General features: G+C 37.6%; 1 protein-coding gene across 1 annotated transcript in view; it reads right to left on the bottom strand.

The window, feature by feature from the left end:
- Window positions 1–19,172, bottom strand: part of LOC131694302 (paramyosin, long form) — a 69,276-nt gene that overhangs the window by 2,139 nt on the left and 47,965 nt on the right. The gene's annotated exons all lie outside the window — the stretch shown is intronic.

Genomic DNA, 19,172 nt, shown 5'->3' with positions numbered 1-19,172 from the left:
TTTGGCTAAAAATAAAGGAAGCATCAACACTAGCCGCTTGCAGCTAGGTTAAAGGGCGCTTGACCGAGCGTTCGATCGAACGACACTAGATTCGTGCACAGATTTTGCAAATTCTAGAGCAATTGTTTCAACATTGTGATCGTGACATCAGTGCGGTAGTGAGTCATGTACTTCTGGGAGTGCTGTAGATCGTGGTTTCGATGTTCAATCTATCTTTGAGTCATGCGGGATGTATTAATTCGCAAATAACATTGACCATGAATTTAAAAAAAAAAATAACGTTTTAACATTTGATATCAATTCACTGCATGCCTGCCAGTATACACCAACAAGAAACATGTTGACGAACTCAAGAAATGTAGGTGGACATTGACGAATGACTTCGAGTAATAACTTTCAAATGCGCTGATAGGTTAGCAGTTGGGAGAGGTACGAAAAGAAAGGAAAATAATTGAGTTTGAAACGAAAAATAAACATTTCAAGGTATGGTGGGAAACTCGAAAAAGAAAACGAAAGAAACGTCCTGGGAAACAAATTCAACACCCTAGCTTTGTATAAATTTTGAAACCTGTCACCAACAGGATCATTCGTTAGTTAAGTCACTGATGTTGTGTTGTCACATCAAATCGTGTGCATTTATGGAAAGGTTTGATTTTACATCTGTTTCCATACTGAAAATATGTGTATGAAAAAATGCTAGATTGCAAAATAATTTCACTGCAAACGGTTAAAAAATGTTTTTTTTGCTTATTATCCAATTACTCGAATCTATAAACAGGCTCGACGTTATACATACGAGTGCCAGTTCTCTGTAAAACTTGTTTGGTGTGTGTCACCGACTACTGGGGTCTTTACTTTTGTCGTTTGTCAGTGTGTACCCTGATATTCTTAGCTTTGAGCTAACGTCCATTGTGCAGTTCCAAAACACGACATAATGTAGGCTGGACTATTCCCTGCTTCTTACTAACAGTTCGGTAAGAGAAATCCGGATCTTCTATGTACGCGGGAACAGAATTGATTTATGCCACGGATGTGTTTCTGACTTCATGTTTGCAACCGTTGCACAATGGCTAGTCAAACTTACAAAATGTAAACAACACCAATTGAACTAAATTAACCCAAAATTTCTATAAAAAATACTTAATGAATGAAAAGTTACAGCTATTTGAAAGTAATGCAATTTGATTCCGTACACCTTTCATTACCGATTTTGTCCAGGCTGGCCAGTGGGAATCGGTACCGAATGTTTATACAACCGTTATCACAAATCACAGATTTATTGACAGAATACTAATATTAAACACAAATAAAACAAAAATGAGCATGTACCTATAAATTTTGTACACGGTACGATCGATCATAGAGGTTCAGGATTCCGATTCCGATTCCAGCAGTACAATACTCATAATACTGAACAAGCAACAGTATGGTCAAGCAATGGAACTGATCCCAACATTTTGTATGGCTTTAAACAAATATTCTCATGGTAAAGAGGAACAAGTCTGTCTTTGCCGGGAGACATGTTGGTAGACTCGAGCGATTCGTAGTAATGCTGCCTAAGCTCAACTTCTGCCAGCAGAACACAAAAGATTAGTCCTTAAGATTTTAAACCTGTTTCTAATGACCCCGCCACTTCTAGTTTTTCGATCTGTATATTTCACATCCTTCCTCTCACTTGAGTATTGTTCCTCTAAATTTTCAAAACTCCTACTCAGTAATCTCTAGCTAATTGAATGTTGTTAGGAATTTAAAAAAAGGAAAATGTGACTACATATTAGTCGAAATAAAAAAGGAAAAAATGCAAGAACATAGTTTACAGGAATAAACAAACAGTAGGGTAAGGTGGGGCAAATCCGACCTAGTAAATGGTTTTGGCTGTAAAATGCTTATTTTACATCGGATAAAGTCGTTTTATATACCAAATTAAAGGCAACTTTATATGTATCGCATTTTGAGGATATTTTAGACTTCTGGGCAACTTTATATGTATCGCATTTTGAGGATATTTTGAAATACAAGCGTTTTACGAAAAAGTTCATTTTTGCTGCTTTCAAAAATGGTGGGGTAAACCCGACTGCCTATGTTTTTGGTTGATTTAGTACAGATATCACCCAAATTTTATGGTTTTTCAACGATAAATCAATGTATGTTATGTTATTGAATTGTAACACGAAAAAAATTGAATTCAATGTCAATCTTGGAATGTCAAACCCACGAGCAGTAGAACGTAAAGATATTCTTATTTGCATCGGAGCAATTGCACGACAAATACTATATTCATAACGTTTTTGTGTCTTTCGGTTGTAATTATCACCATTGTGCAAAAAAGTAATAAAAGCACTTTACCATTGCACTAAAAAATAATAAAATATATTTAAATTAGATAAATAAACATTTTCTTAGCAAAAAAGCGGTCGGATTTACCCCACTATTTAGAGGTCGGATTTGCCCAACCGCGTCATTTTTCATTACGATGCATTTAGAAAAATATATGAAAAAAGTTGGAGTAAATTCATCTATGCACTTTGTAGGACTTTGATCAAAGAATTTAAATCCACCTACATTTTTATGCATTCACTTTAACAATCAGAAATATCCTGTAGTCAATGATGCACAAAAATCAAATCAAAAGTTGTAAAAGCACACTTATTGTCGTTTGAACATCTCAACGTAGTCTAATAAAATGCTGTCATGCCACTATTATGATTATTTTCGATGCTCTAAACGACGACATTGCTATTAGTTCGCGTAGTGCTTCCGATTTTCGATAATAGAGGGGGTTTGGGTTTACCTAACGGTCGAATTTGCCCCCCTTACCCTATATTATTTCACGAACGAAATGGAAGTGATTGCTGAGGTTTTGAACAGCAAACCGTTCGGTAATCAATTCAGTAAAACAATTCGGTTACCGAACTCTCCGCTATCCGTTCTATCCAAACGTCAAAAAATACTGGTCAGTCAACAGTTTCTTCTGAAAATGGCGACTCGACAGATGATTTGCTGTACCTGTTTTGTAAGTTTTTGACGGGGTTCGGTAATGTTGGTACAATTTTGCCGAACAATCAGTCAGTATTTTACTGGATATTGTGCTTTTCACCGAAGATTAGCAGGCGACGGAATCAATTCAAAATAGCGAAAGAATTGAAAATATACCCTGTTAGCTCCATCTGCCCAGTTTAACACAAACATCTAGCAATATATACGCCCTGTTGGTCAGGTATCGGACGGTCATGAATTGACAGTTCATGGATTTATTCACCCCTTCACTATCTGTTGAGCGAAAATCGGAAATTATTTGTTACTATTTTTTGGTACCCATTTAATTTATTGTTTAGTATGCCTTTTTGATGCCTAACTCGATTCTTTTGCATCCAAGTTTTTTCTTGGTTCAAGAGCAATAGTCGCTCGAACACTTCATATAAAAATCGATTCAAATTACATTTTTGTAGCTTTGCGGAATTGAAAAGGTTAAATCTTAAAAATGGCGGTTTCGCAATCTTGTCGCGATCTTGTCGCTATCTTGTTTTTTCGCTATTTTTGCTAATTTCCAGTGATAACCACAATAATGTTAATGTACCGAAAAGAACAGAAGTGCTGATAAAATCAGGTATCTGCTACGCCGCCATGATTTCAAAGCCAACATCTAAAACGTCGCGTTAGGGTCGATCCACAATAAACAGAATCGATTTCATTCGACACAATTTTGTAATAGTCGAGTACATTTAATTTGTTGGTGCCCCATGGTGTAAAGTTTTTATTATTCACCGACATCTCCAAAACAACTCATTTCTTCAATTGGCTGGCCAATATTTTCGCTTTTTAACAAATGTCAAAAGGTTGAGTCATGCCGTACGGTATCTGACTAGTGAAAATCGATCTTCGAGCAAAACGAGCAGAACAATTTGAACTGTCAGTGGGGCCCATAATTTGTGTGCCCGCTAAGATGTTGACTTATGTCAGTTCAATACAAATGGGATAGGGGTGCCATATACGTGGATAAATTCAGTTAAAAATATTGCGGGTTTGGGATCATCCATAAATGACGTAGCATTTTTTGAGTGATTTTTAACACCCCCCTCTCCCATCGTAGCATTTCGTCACAAACCCCTAAATACCTCCCCTGGTAATTACGTAGCTTGACGGTAAACCTCCCCCCCCCCCCTTGACCCGTAGAAAATTTAAAAAAATGAAAAAACGATGTTAGTTAGATGAAACGGGTAAAGCTACGTAGCATGACATGACCCCCTACCCCCTTTGTCGTCACACATCATCACAAAATACAAAACTCCCCCCTCCCCCATATAATGCTACGTCATTTATGGATGATCCCTTTCAGCAAATTATTCGCAAAATTACTGAAAACCCCTAAAAAATGAAAAATTTATTGCATTTTTTTAAACAATTTGCTGACAGCTCCGTAAAAATTTCACTTTACTGTGCGACTTACTGAAATTACTGAAAAAACTTTTGGCTGGCTCAGTGTGTTCGCTTACGTGCATTTGGAATAAATTTCCTAATAAAGTTGGAGAAGCTTGTGCTAGTTTGAAGTAAAAATCCTGTGAATGATGCAGAAACAAATTACACCGATCAACTCCCGAGATATTCTCCACGGTAAACACTGAGCTCAAAATGTGATTTTGTTTAACTATGGATTCTTACGTCCGTCGGCACATTTATGTATCGAGCGTTTGGTTTCTAAAACGTCGCGTTAGGGTCGATCCACAATAAACAGAATCGATTTCATTCGACACAATTTTGTAATAGTCGAGTACATTTAATTTGTTGGTGCCCCATGGTGTAAAGTTTTTATTATTCACCGACATCTCCAAAACAACTCATTTCTTCAATTGGCTGGCCAATATTTTCGCTTTTTAACAAATGTCAAAAGGTTGAGTCATGCCGTACGGTATCTGACTAGTGAAAATCGATCTTCGAGCAAAACGAGCAGAACAATTTGAACTGTCAGTGGGGCCCATAATTTGTGTGCCCGCTAAGATGTTGACTTATGTCAGTTCAATACAAATGGGATAGGGGTGCCATATACGTGGATAAATTCAGTTAAAAATATTGCGGGTTTGGGATCATCCATAAATGACGTAGCATTTTTTGAGTGATTTTTAACACCCCCCTCTCCCATCGTAGCATTTCGTCACAAACCCCTAAATACCTCCCCTGGTAATTACGTAGCTTGACGGTAAACCTCCCCCCCCCCCCTTGACCCGTAGAAAATTTAAAAAAATGAAAAAACGATGTTAGTTAGATGAAACGGGTAAAGCTACGTAGCATGACATGACCCCCTACCCCCTTTGTCGTCACACATCATCACAAAATACAAAACTCCCCCCTCCCCCATATAATGCTACGTCATTTATGGATGATCCCTTTCAGCAAATTATTCGCAAAATTACTGAAAACCCCTAAAAAATGAAAAATTTATTGCATTTTTTTAAACAATTTGCTGACAGCTCCGTAAAAATTTCACTTTACTGTGCGACTTACTGAAATTACTGAAAAAACTTTTGGCTGGCTCAGTGTGTTCGCTTACGTGCATTTGGAATAAATTTCCTAATAAAGTTGGAGAAGCTTGTGCTAGTTTGAAGTAAAAATCCTGTGAATGATGCAGAAACAAATTACACCGATCAACTCCCGAGATATTCTCCACGGTAAACACTGAGCTCAAAATGTGATTTTGTTTAACTATGGATTCTTACGTCCGTCGGCACATTTATGTATCGAGCGTTTGGTTTCCTCACATTTTGAGAATTAACACATCCATAATATACCTAAGCTCCATTCACGCCTGGGAAGCACTCCTTTCGAGTCACTGGAAGCTTGACGATATCGAGAAACATTTCCCAGTTTATGGAAATCGAAGGTTCCTGTCGACAGAAACCAAGTTGAGGAAAATTTTGCTTTTTTACCGCCGGTTCTATCCCGAAGCAAAGAAGTTCGTTATTAGGGGACACTTTGTGTCGGCCGGATACAGGCTAGCGCCCACATACATGATCCAGACGTTCCTGGAGAAAGGTGAGAGCCACGAGCGCAAATAAGGTTCCGGTCATCCGACGGTTTATGCTGGTGCAGGAAGGCCGGCGCGACAGGTTGGACAGTGAAAAAGTATTTGGACATGTATTGGGAAGGAGTGGAGGTCGACATCGCCCATGTCGCGAGCGCAATCGGCCACTCATATCTAGTTATAAGTTAGCTATTATAAGATGCCTTTTCTGTAAAACGTAGTTGTGATCATGGACGACGAAGACGATGTTGTGACATAAAGAACACCTCCCACACAAAATTACCCAGTTCTCCAAGTGGCTGACAATCAGTGAGAAGGGGATGTCAAAGCCGATCGTTTTTTCGTCGTAACTTGCGATCAATGGAAGGTGCATAGCACGAAGTGCTTACCGGAAGTTGCGACCTTCATTAAAAAAAACCTCCCGAGGAACGATGCCGTGTTATGGTCGAATCTGGCTTCGGCACATTATTCGAAGCTGGAGGAGACTTGAACAATTTGTTGGCGAAAGGAACTGATCACTTGGGCGACCAGAGAGTTGAAGAATATGCCAACATCTTGCTTTTCGACAGTTATGACCAAAGTTCTTGTCACCTGCCGCAAGACGGAGTCATTTTCGTCAACTCATGAATTGATGCAGGAATCAATGGTTTTTTTATTCTGATGTCTGTTATCGATTTATTTTTCTATCCATCGGAAAATGTGGTAATATGCGGTGAAGGCGGTATTCAACTATCGCGTAGTGTTCTGGATGCTTTTGGATTTATTACTGATAGAAGTAGAAATAACGCACGCGAACGCCACACAGGATGGTAGCGGCATGAGACACATGTTAAAAATATATTTTAGGGTATATTTTACGACTTTCTTTGCAGGTCCGACGGCGTCGGTTGAGGTCGACTCGAGTGGCTGGAGTAAAGATGAATCACATTGACATAACTCAATTTTATCAGTAGTTACAAAAAATCCAAATACAGTGCCCGAAAAGACTTATTCGTGCCATGAAAGGGATTTCATTAGTATCTACGGCTCAATGAGGTTACTGGCATGATGAAGCATAGTAAGCCACGAAGTAATACGAAAATGGTTCAGTCTACAGAGATAAGCTCGTGACAAAAAGCGAAGGGGAAGATGATGAACCATACTTGGGAGTTAGTTACTCTGTCTCCACTGCACTGACTGCAGCCTCTAGCTGACGATAACTTAGTGTACAGTTCGAATCGAAGTTACTTTGTTATAAAACAAGCAACATAAGTCTTAAATAAGACGACCGATCAAGGGGTGAGTCGCTTAACACAAATCGAATTGTGCTCACAAACATACAGCGTGATAGCTTGTGCCGCAATGTGCCATGGTGTTCAGTAAACCAAAGCAATGGTTGCTATGATTATTTAACTACACTTTGTTGACAATGTTTGAGTTGTCAGAAGTGTGCCACACATTGTGGTAACGAGTGAAATGATCGTGTAATACTGTGAATCGTAATCTTATATCGAGTTATCGTAAGTAATACTGTGTGAATGGCACATTGTTCTAAGCGACTCATCCCTTGCGATCGATGGAATCTTCGAATCAAATGAAGACTCGGTTCCAGCCCCCAGACACAGATTCGAGGTTTTATGTCCGGAATAAAGGAAATATTCTGCATCTCGGAGAATGTGTATATCAACATTCGGTCTGTATTAGAGAAACACATCAAAGTGTCCATTTTTCCATTTTCGACAATTTCTGGGGAGAGTAGAAAACTCTTACACCCTATCAATCGCTGGTTGGAAGTTTTTTTTGTCATCTATTGAAGCACAGTTCGTGGTCCTATAGGCGTGTTGTCTTTGGACAGTTTGACACCATTGAAAGATGATTTAGGATTCAAAGCTTTCAAGATAAAAGGTGAATCCGAAATAATTGTACTAGTTGTAACTATTACCTAACTGGACAGAATCCAAATATGTTTTTTTGCTACAAAGACGGAAGGGAGTCAATTGGAGATAAAATACTAAAAAGGTTAGGGGGTTGGTTGAAATTGATTCATCAGCAGGGGTTGGTTAGGAACAGGAGGCTTCATGTAAAAAGATGGAGGGAATGATTGGAGGTAAATCGACCACAAATACCAAAATTACGATATGATATGCATTGCCAATCGATTGGTGTTTCTCAAAGTTATGTATAGAAGGTCAAGATCAGAGTTGACTTCCCAAACCAGCGATTAAGCAGAGTGTCGTCAAGACTCGTATTCGAGAGAAACATGGATAAAATATGAAATCGAAAATAATAGATTAATATAATCAAGACATATCAAATAAACAAAGGATTTTTTTTTATCAATGTTCCTGAAAGATTTAATTTTGCATGTCACATTATTATGGCACATGCAATACAATCAAAGATATCACTGATAATAAGAACAGACAGTTTCAAAAACATAGTACATTTAACATATATTGCTAATCGCCCTTAAAATCTGTTTTGCAGTTGCACTTGCAGATAGATAATTGGATACCTTATCCAGTTAAGATGAATCAACGCTACACAGTGCCGTTATTCCTAGCGATGAGGTGAATGATTAAATCAGCCATGAAAAATAACATGCAACCAGATACAGTGCGTTGCGGTAGTGTTCTTAGTGGTAGGTTTGCTTAATGTCATGTAGACATTTACGATATTTATAAAATGTGGTCTAAGATCGCGCTCATCACAATCGCATTCGCATAGACAGACACATATTCAACAATTCGAACAATGTGGTAACAATAAAGCACAAACGAAATAATGAGCTTCCTTGAGCAATTACATTTGATCGTGCTGGTAATAGGAATACGACAGTTTACGGTTGACCTCAATTTAGGATGAAAATATTTAGAACATACACACAGTAGATACAGAAATCAGTGGTCTCGTCGTTGGCTATAGTTCACCACACGATGAGTTTAATTACCTATGTCAGCGATTTCAATGCCACTTCAGGAGTTGATTGAGCGCACCATTGCTCCCTTGCTCTAGCGTTGGGAGAGGTCTGTATTGATAGGAAGTTTGACGAACAAGAGAGGAAGACTACGATGGATCTGACGGGCTAGCAAGTGGTTACGGACAAGCGCACAACCATCATTGCGCACCGATCTCTCCCGTGGGCACAAAAATAGATTATTTTTCCTCAAAATCGGTGTAGTTTTTTTGTGGCTTCTTTTTCACTTGAAATTTTTGCTTTGACGTAATAGATCGAATTCACGGACGGAGACAAGTTCACGGATCGCAAAACAATATGTTGAACGACAGGAAGAAGGACAGATTGCGAGCGGAACAAAAGTTGGTATTGCTTGCCTTATTTAGAATCGAATATTATCATCACTACCAACAGGGAATATACTGTACATTTGAACACACACATCACTCACTCATAATCCTTAGGCACTAGGAATTTTAATGATAGGCTGAAAGCATCACCTTGTATCGTGCAAGAATTCCTCGGTCTTGGTGGCAAAGTTTTTAATTTCACGTCGCACATTGTCGACCGAGGTATGAACGGCTTTGTACTGCCGGGAGGACTCCTCGGATGTATCGTTCAGGTTCACACTGGACGACTTGATGATGTAGCGGACTTCGCTGTTTGCGCGACCTCCATATTGACGAGCTACCGACGAACTCCGGGTGGTCTTGCTCGAGGAACGCTCCTCGGAGGCACGGTTCTTGGCACTCTCGGCAAGCAAAATATTGGAGATTTGGTAGGCCGATTTACCCCGGACAGCTTTCTTCAGTTCCGGTGACAGCACATCCTCTTTGAGGTCCTTAAAGAATTGAGTTCTTTTGCACAAGGCCATCCTCTCTTTAGTTTCCTGCTGGTTTTCCTGGGACGTACGCTGAGCGAGTTTACTTCGGTAACGGTCAAGTACACTATCCGGTGTAACGTGTTTCTTCAACCTGGCTGCGTCGGCGGTCGCGGTTACACTGAGTACTGAACGTTTTATATCGAAACGGTAATCAGGCAGATAGCTTTCCGCTTTATCGACTGCTTCTTCGGACAGGACCGCGATCTCCTCGGCAGTATAGGGCCGAAAGGCGAATCGACTCGTGTGAAATCGCTCTAGTCCGCGCTCCTCGGTATACGGGAGATAAGGAATCCGCTCCGGTGTCCTGCCACGACGTTTTTCATCGAGATAATCGATCATGGGCTGGTAGTAGTGCATTGCGTTGGCATAGTTCGCATCCCAAATCTGGGTGGGGATGAGCCTCTCGCGCCGCTCGCAGCGATTACTCAGTACTTGCAACGGTGCCATTGAAAATTATTTTTAAATTGCTTCCCCTCCTTTGCAGCTACACACAAATGTCAAGCAGATCTCTCTTGGCTGTTTTCTATGTTTTTGGTACTGGGAAAAATTTGAGTGTCTTTCTTTACTTTAACCAGTCCCACGAGCTCGTCTGTGAATTTAGTAGCTAAATGAGTGACTTGCTGCTGCAAACAAATGCAATTATAATTAAATTGGTAGTGGTTTTGTGTGGTACCTGGAAACGAATGCTTTTCGGTAAAAAAATCATTTTTTAACCTTTTGTGTCAAACTTACGATTAGGTCAAGTATAGTTATTCAAAAAGCATCTTCGAGAGTTAATTAGAGTCTGGTGTTAAAAAACTAGTTTTGGTTTACATCGATGATGTCAAAGTGCTCGAAACTATTCAATTAAGAGGCTACACACTAGAGTGAAATAAACAGTTTTGTGTGCGACAATGCCTCAACCGAATTTTGAAAATGTGAACAAAAACAAGAAATTTGGACTGTTTCTTTCATTAAAATTCCAACTGACGCACACTTTCACCGAATTAACAATATTCCATTTCGGTAAAATATAAGACACTCTATATTTAGCACAAAAACATTTAATTTCACCCCATGAATCTATGTATCATCAACGTTCATATTAGAATTAACTTAATAACTTCCTTAATAATGGATTATTAATACATCCCAAAAGTAGTTATTTTCAGCCATTTTTTAACGTTATATTTTCACTGTTGGTAGTTTATAAACATAATTAAGCGAAAAGCATGAAATTACTCGATTTGAAGCCAAATAAATTTTCATAGGTACATTTCATATGGAGAAATTGACCAATTATTTTTATTTGGCTTTAAATTGAGCAATTTCATTTTTTAGCTTGAAAAATGCTTAACTCTACTATATGGGGCTGGGACTGGGTGTAAAACTAAAATCTGATTTCGAACAGCGTCACGAAAATGTGGCATAATTTTAAAGGACTGTAGCGTTGTTAATTGTTGATGGATCTGCGTCATTTATACACTAATCGATTCAGAGAATTGTGTATTATTGTGAAAACCTTGGGAAAATGTAAGAAAATAGACAAAGTTTTTTCTTCCGTTTTGTTAATTGTTGTCGATTCCAAAAATTGCCAGGAAAAAATTGTTATCAAATTTATCTGTGTATTTTATTAGCACATTATTGAAAAATCCGTAATTATGGAATAAATAGGGATGGACGTATATAATTTTCACAAATTTGCGCAAGAATTTTTCCCTAACACGGACCTTATCTCGACATTCATAAGCATTCTATACATTTCATCGCTTGCGTGACAAATGAAAAAAAATTAAAGTCACGTTAATAAAAATAAAAAAAAATCCATCACTTGATATAAAATTTTTTTTGGACCGAATTCCTTCATTGCCATGCCTGCAGAACTAATTAGATTATCGCTACTGTTAACTGTTAGATCTTTTATTTGACACGAGCTACAGAAGGGGAACGTTTATCTGTCCGCTGCACAGAGGAGTAATTGGGGTCGAATCCTGGACAAAACTATTTGCTGCTGTAATTGTTGTTATTATGCCTTAATATGAACTAAAAATAGACAATTACTAGTTTTTGGAACAATTTGGCTTCTACTCACCTACCAGTGCAGAGGCCAATTTTCTATATCCTTTCGAATACTAGTAATTTCTATGTGATCTTTGTGATTACTTTTGTTTTTCCAGTTGCATAAACATTTGATCAGTGGGAAAGGGAGAAGAAAAGGGACGTCTGTGCATATTTTCATAGAGATACATTTTGGCAAACATAATATTTGGCCCTACAGCATTTTGGTGTACCTCAAATTAGTAAAAATTTCAATATTTTCAAATCGCTTGGGATTGGTGGATCGGACAAGATCGGAAGAGTTCGAATAATTTTTGTATAGCTGAAATCTTGTTTTGTAATACTGTTTCTGCAACTTTGCCGGATCTAGCCGTATAATGTAACTTTTTTATCATTCTAATTTGGAATAAAATGTTTAAAAAAGGTATATTTAAAAGTTGGTGCAATATACAGCAAGTCTAGTCTTTTTTAGTTAGTTTTAAGCTGAAGTTAAACAAACGGTTGTGTTGAATTAGGTTTGTAATAATATTGTCTTATTTAATACAGTCATCATCACTAGAAAGCGATTTTGCTGAATATATAACGAAAATGATTAAAATATGCCTTAAAATATCACCATTAGGCATACATGCAAAAATTCTTTAACAATTTTTGATATACATCCTAATTTTGCCACGGAATACAGTAGGTTCTTAGGTATGTAAAAAAATATAACGAAACAAAAAAATCGAAAAAAGATATTTTGGTTTTTGGCCAAGGATTTGTTCTAGTTACTCCTTTGTGCGCAGGAAGGATTTTGTTTGCAGTTCTAAATGGCGATGGCGGAACAGAAGCGAGATGGCGAATTGCTGGTTCATACCGTTAATATTAGTCGTGCAGGCAAGGCTCAAATCGTTCCATAGGATTTTCGTCCGTAACCCAAAACATGGTTATTAGCAAACCGTCCTTATTAGGACGAATATATAAACGAATATATATCGTCCTATGCTGATTTGTGCGATTCTCTGAGTCCTGCCACTATCCCATGTAGTATGCGTTATCAAAAACATCACGAAGCATCAAGTTCTAAATGTTCTCAATCGATATAATACCCGAAGAAAGCGATAAGAGTTATAAGAAATGTATCATCACACTGTTAGGTGGATTAAAAGCGTTTTTATGCAAAGCTGTTTTAAATAGGTTTTTTTTTGCCAAAATCCTAAAGTGTGAAAAATTATTATTTGGTTATTGTGCTGATTATTACAAACGAAGTCAGCATGAAAAATGTTCAATGAAATAATACTCAATGCAACAAAAAACATTTGTAATCGCAATATTTTCAAGTAATTTGTGCCAGTGGTTCCGGTTGGAATTTTAATGAAAGAAGCAGCTTGTTTTTTTGTATATTATATTATTCAGTTTAAGGGGCTACATACCTTTTTGTGCGGAAAATTTCAAGAAAGTTTGAATTTATGTAAACGCATAAAGCAATGATTTTATTAGATCAAAGTTATAGTATTTTGGTAGCACATTTTTCAGTGAAATAAACAAGCACAATTTTATGAAAATATATTGATAGTTTACGGAGTTATGACTTTTTCCTCCGAAACCCTATTTTTATTTAAGAGGTTTGCGGTGATCACAATTGAAGACCAATAGAGCAACCAAAATCCCAAACTCAAAAAATGCCATTAGTACATGAGTATTCCTCGTAGCTTAACGATTAGTTGAATAAATAATATTTTTTCCTGAATTCGGAAACGTTTTTCCTAAAAAATCGCTGCTTTTAGATCTAAAAATTGTATTAAAAAATTCTCATCTACTAAACAAAAAATTATGCATAAAAAAGGAATTGTTAAGGCTCGAAAAAAATCTAATTACGATCAAATAAAAAAAAAATTAAAGAAAATCCGTTGAATGGTTTTTCGGCAATCGTGATTACGGAAAACCCATTTTTGGACAAACGACATTTCGAGAAAATCGAGTTTAAGTGGGGCGTCTGGTGTAAAATGATCAAACCGAAAGTTATTTTGTTTTAAAATTTTGAAGGCAATGCAACAATGGATCTTTTGTGTAATGTTAAGATTTATTTATGTATTCATTGTGTACGAAAAAAAATATTTTCGGTCACGCAGAGCCACACATACGAGCGTTCCAAGAGTAGACGTCCAACCATTTCCACGTCGAGGAGCGCCGCAGCGAACACGATAACTCTTGCTAAAATTGCCATTCGGAAAATGTCGTCATGAAAACCGAAAAAATTCATATTTTACTGTAAAATTCGCTCACTTTTCTACAAAATAATATAGGGAGAAATTTTTTTTTATTCAGTTTTTTGTGATTCATCGACAGACTACACATATTGTGCATTCTCATAAAAAATGAACTCAATTCGTTGATTAGTTTTAGTGTTATCGTGTTCGCCTATTTGACAAACGCGTTTTTGAGAAAACGCATCACGGAAAAAACGCTGTAGAAAATAACCCATTGGATATTTTCACTTGGCAATTTGGGTAGAGGTAGTTTTTTTTGTTGGGTACATATTGCACTGCGACCAGTGTTTTGATCTATTGTGGCAGGCCCCTTTTTATTGTATGCCACATCAGGGTGTTGTATCACTATTAATCTGGGTGATTCTTACTTGCTGACTATGGGCATGGTCCCAGTAAGGTATTATAGAACGTATAAAGTTTTTTGCCTTACTGGGTGTAGTCGTCCATACACCTAATGGTTATATTATTCCCTTATCGAAGAATTTGCTCCTTTTGTGGAAAAGTGCTACACAATTACACAATAAATGTTCTCAGTTCTCCCTATCTAGGTTGCAGAAGCGACAGGTATCATCTTCTATTTTGCCTAACAGCTTGAGGCAATATTTACTCGGGCAGTGCCCTGTTACTAAACCACTGAAAGTACTTAATTTTTTTTCAGACATATTAAGCAGCCGTTAAGTTATTATTTTATTCAGTGAGATAAATCTTTTAGATTGTCAGGCAGTAGTATTATTTTTCCAAATGTCATCTATAATTGAATTTTTCCAGTTCTTCAATTCCTTTTTATGGTGCATTCTGAGACCCCACAAAATGGTTCAGGCCCTAGGAATAATTTTGATGATCCATTTCTTGCTAGCAAATCTCCCTTTTCATGGCTAGAGGTAGTTTAGTGTACACTGTATTTTTATCGCTGTCAGTTTTTCGAAAATTGTTGCCGATAGATTGAAGTCTGCGTGTGTTACAGTAAATACGCGCGCATTGCTGTTTGAAAGAAAGCATTGCTGTTTGAAAGAAAAAAAGTTCAGTGTGTCCACTAGACTGCCCAGAAAAATAATGAAATTTTGAAAACTCAATCAGTCCACCCCTGAGTCGATTCCTAGTCCCACCAGGAGTACTTGCACCAAATTTGAAGCAAATCGGACAAGTCTAGCTACCGGACCAACGTGCCTGAAGTTTGTATGGGATTTTTCAACAATTTACATGGAGAAACCCCACTAGCTCGAATTTTCGCCGCTAGGTGGCACTGAATGCATCGTATTATCACTATAAGTGAAAATAAGATAGAGAATTTAATTGTCTACAACTTTGTCGAAGTGCTAATCAATTCGGTTTTGTTAAAAGAAGTTATTAAACTTTCAACGAGGTGATGTCTGAGTCAGTTTTGCATGGGGCCTAACAGTGCATGGTTGTGTATCAGTACTCGATTTCCACGAACTATACAGTAGTACATAATGAGAGTTATGTTTCGGTTAGAAAATTTTAGTTACACCTTCGACCGCATAGAGGGTGCCAACACTAACTTTTCATAGAAAAGAGATAGAATATCAAAATGTTCTGATGAATTATTAAAAAATGCTTGTTCTACAACTTTGTAGAAGACACCTAATTTCTATCTCTCTCCATTAAAAAGTTAGTGTTAACTAAAGCAAAACTTGTATTATCGACTACAATTATTATACCAGTTTAAATACTGGTTGTTTTACTACGTAAGTAGCAATTAGTATTATATATTCGTTTTTAATAATTTATTCAATTAATTTAATTTAATTTTGAAATAGAAAAAAATCGTTCTCATTTTTGCTGATTTTTATTGTTTTATTGTTTATTTTTAATAGTTTTTCAAAATAATGATTCGAAGCATAATTTGCGCACAATATCTGCTGTAACAGTAACGTTGCTTGTTACAAATGGATTACTGATCAGAAATATTTTTTTCATTTCAATTTCAACCCCATTTAGCGGCATTTTCCAAAACCGGATTTTTGAACTTTCACTTTTCCAAATAATTGCACTTTTTCAAAAAATTCAAAATTCCATTTTATACCGTTTCTTGACCATTCTTTCAACTTTTAGAATCATTTTTTTTCAAATCGGTTGAAAATTCGCAAAGTTATAGTAATTTTTGCGGAAAAAGTCAAAACCACGATATTTTCAATTTTTTTTGTTCAAATTAATTTATGTATCATCGTTTGAATAAATTCCGTACTTTCACTCATACATCTGTTTTTGCAATCAAAAAACCTATTTTAATCCACCTAGCGGTGCAATTGTGCCTTTCTCAATCATGAATCACGAGAATGTGTGCGTTGTTTATACTCATTAAAAACTTTTAAATGCATATATTACATTTTATTATCATACATCACATGACAACTATATACAGGAAAATAAATCATTATTCGAGTTCTAAAATTTTGAAAAAGAAAAAACAGCCACGGTAATATTGAACTGAAAAAAGGTGCGAAATCGACAAAGTCCCAAAAAGTCGATTTTTATAAAAAAAAAATTTTCGAGATAACATTAAATCTCGACGTTTCATGCATTTTAAAGATATTTGGCATCAAAAATACGAATTCGATTTCTGAAATTTCATGGGGTCCCCCCTTTGAAAAAAAATTTTGAGTTCCGGCTTATATGGGAATTTCATGTGTGACCGGACCGTTCAGTCTATATTTCCGGAACCATACAAGCGATCCGTGCGAAATTTGACAGACATCTGTGGGGATAATATAGCTATCATTTGGGACTAAGTTTGTGAAAATCGGCCCAACCATTTTCGAGAAACTGATATGAGTTTGCTAGTTATGAAAGATGGCCGCTTTTCCCGGGCACTTCTGGAACCGTCTATGGTGGTCAATGTAGTCAACGAAAGTTTGTTTGGCCGTCGGTGACCTAGAACTGCAAAGTTAAGTTATTTGAGAGACATTTTAGCGAAATTTTTACCTTTTTTGCTTCCATCGGGGTATCGGTTTGAATCACAATTTGCTATGTGATCGCACGCCACAACCCGTAACTCCGGAACCGGAAGTCGGTTGGGGATAAAATTTAATAGCCACTTACGGGGACGCAATACCTTTCATTTGAGGTCAAGTTTAGTCGAATCGGTCTAGCCATCTCCGAGAAACCGATGTGACTGTAACTCTGAATTTGGATACTTCCGCCGGGGCTTCCGGAACCGATGATGGTGGCCAATGTGACCAAAGAGACTTTGAATGGCTGTTAATGACCTAGTACTACAAATCGAAGCAGTTGTGGTCACATTTTGGAAAAATTTTCACCATTATACATTCATTGCAGAATTTCTTAAAATCGACGTTTTCTGCGTGATCGTACTCATCACCCTGTAATTCCGGAACCGGAAGTCGGATCCATTAGAAATTCAATAGCAGCCTATGGGAACGTTGCACCTTTCATTTGGGACTAAGTTTGTAAAATTCGGTTCATCCATCTCTGAGAAAAGTGAGTGAGATTGTGTTCGCGTACACACACACAGACGCACATACACACACACATACATACACACACACATACATACACACACACAGACATTTGCCGAACTCGACGAACTGAATCGAATGGTATATGTCACTCGGCCCTCCGGGCCTCCGTTAAAAAGTCGGTTTTCAGAGCAATTGCAATACCTTTCTATTGAGAAAGGCAAAAAGGTGCAAAATCGGCAGTCCCAAAAAGTCGATTTCCAAAAAAAAAAAAAAATTCGTGATAACATAAAATCTCGACGTTTCATGCATTTTAAAGATGTTTGGCATCAAAAATGCGAATTCGATTTTTGAAATTTCATGGGGTCCCCCCTTTGAAAAAAATTTTGAGTTCCGGCTTATATGGGAATTTCATGTGTGACCGGACCGTTCAGTCTATATTTCCGGAACCATACAAGCGATCCGTGCGAAATTTAACAGACATCTGTGGGGATAATAGAGCTATCATTTGGGACTAAGTTTGTGAAAATCGGCCCAACCATTTCCGAGAAACTGATATGAGTTTGCTAGTTATGAAAGATGGCCGCTTTTCCCGGGCACTTCCGGAACCGTCTATAGTGGTCAATGTAGTCAATGAAAGTTTGTTTGGCCGTCGGTGACCTAGAACTGCAAAGTTAAGTTATTTGAGAGACATTTTAGCGAAATTTTTACCTTTTTTGCTTCCATCGGGGTATCGGTTTGAATCACAATTTGCTATGTGATCGCACGCCACAACCCGTAACTCCGGAACCGGAAGTCGGTTGGGGATAAAATTTAATAGCCATTTACGGGGACGCAACATCTTTCATTTGAGACTAAGTTTGGTTGATTCGGTCTAGCCACCTCCGAGAAACCGATGTGACTGTTAGTCTGAATTTGGATACTTCCGCCGGGGCTTCCGGAACCGATGATGGTGGCCAATGTGACCAAAGAGACTTTGAATGGCTGTTAATGACCTAGTACTACAAATCGAAGCAGTTGTGGTCACATTTTGGAAAATTTTTCACCATTATACATTCATTGCAGAATTTCTTAAAATCGACGTTTTCTGCGTGATCGTACTCATCACCCTGTAATTCCGGAACCGGAAGTCGGATCCATTAGAAATTCAATAGCAGCCTATGGGAACGTTGCACCTTTCATTTGGGACTAAGTTTGTAAAAATCGGTTCATCCATCTCTGAGAAAAGTGAGTGAGATTGTGTTCGCGTACACACACACAGACGCACATACACACACACACACATACACACACACATACATACACACACACAGACATTTGCCGAACTCGACGAACTGAATCGAATGGTATATGTCACTCGGCCCTCCGGGCCTCCGTTAAAAAGTCGGTTTTCAGAGCAATTGCAATACCTTTCTATTGAGAAAGGCAAAAAGGTGCGAAATCGGCAAAGTCCCAAAAAGTCGATTTTTATAAAAAAAATTTTTTTCGAGATAACATAAAATCTCGACGTTTCATGCATTTTAAAGATGTTTGGCATCAAAAATACGAATTCGATTTCTGAAATTTCATGAGGTCCCCCCTTTGAAAAAAAATTTGAGTTCCGGCTTATATG

Source organism: Topomyia yanbarensis, chromosome 3 (assembly GCF_030247195.1).
Source record: "Topomyia yanbarensis strain Yona2022 chromosome 3, ASM3024719v1, whole genome shotgun sequence".
Lineage (NCBI taxonomy): Eukaryota > Metazoa > Arthropoda > Insecta > Diptera > Culicidae > Topomyia > Topomyia yanbarensis.
This window is presented reverse-complemented; position numbering and strand designations above follow the sequence as displayed.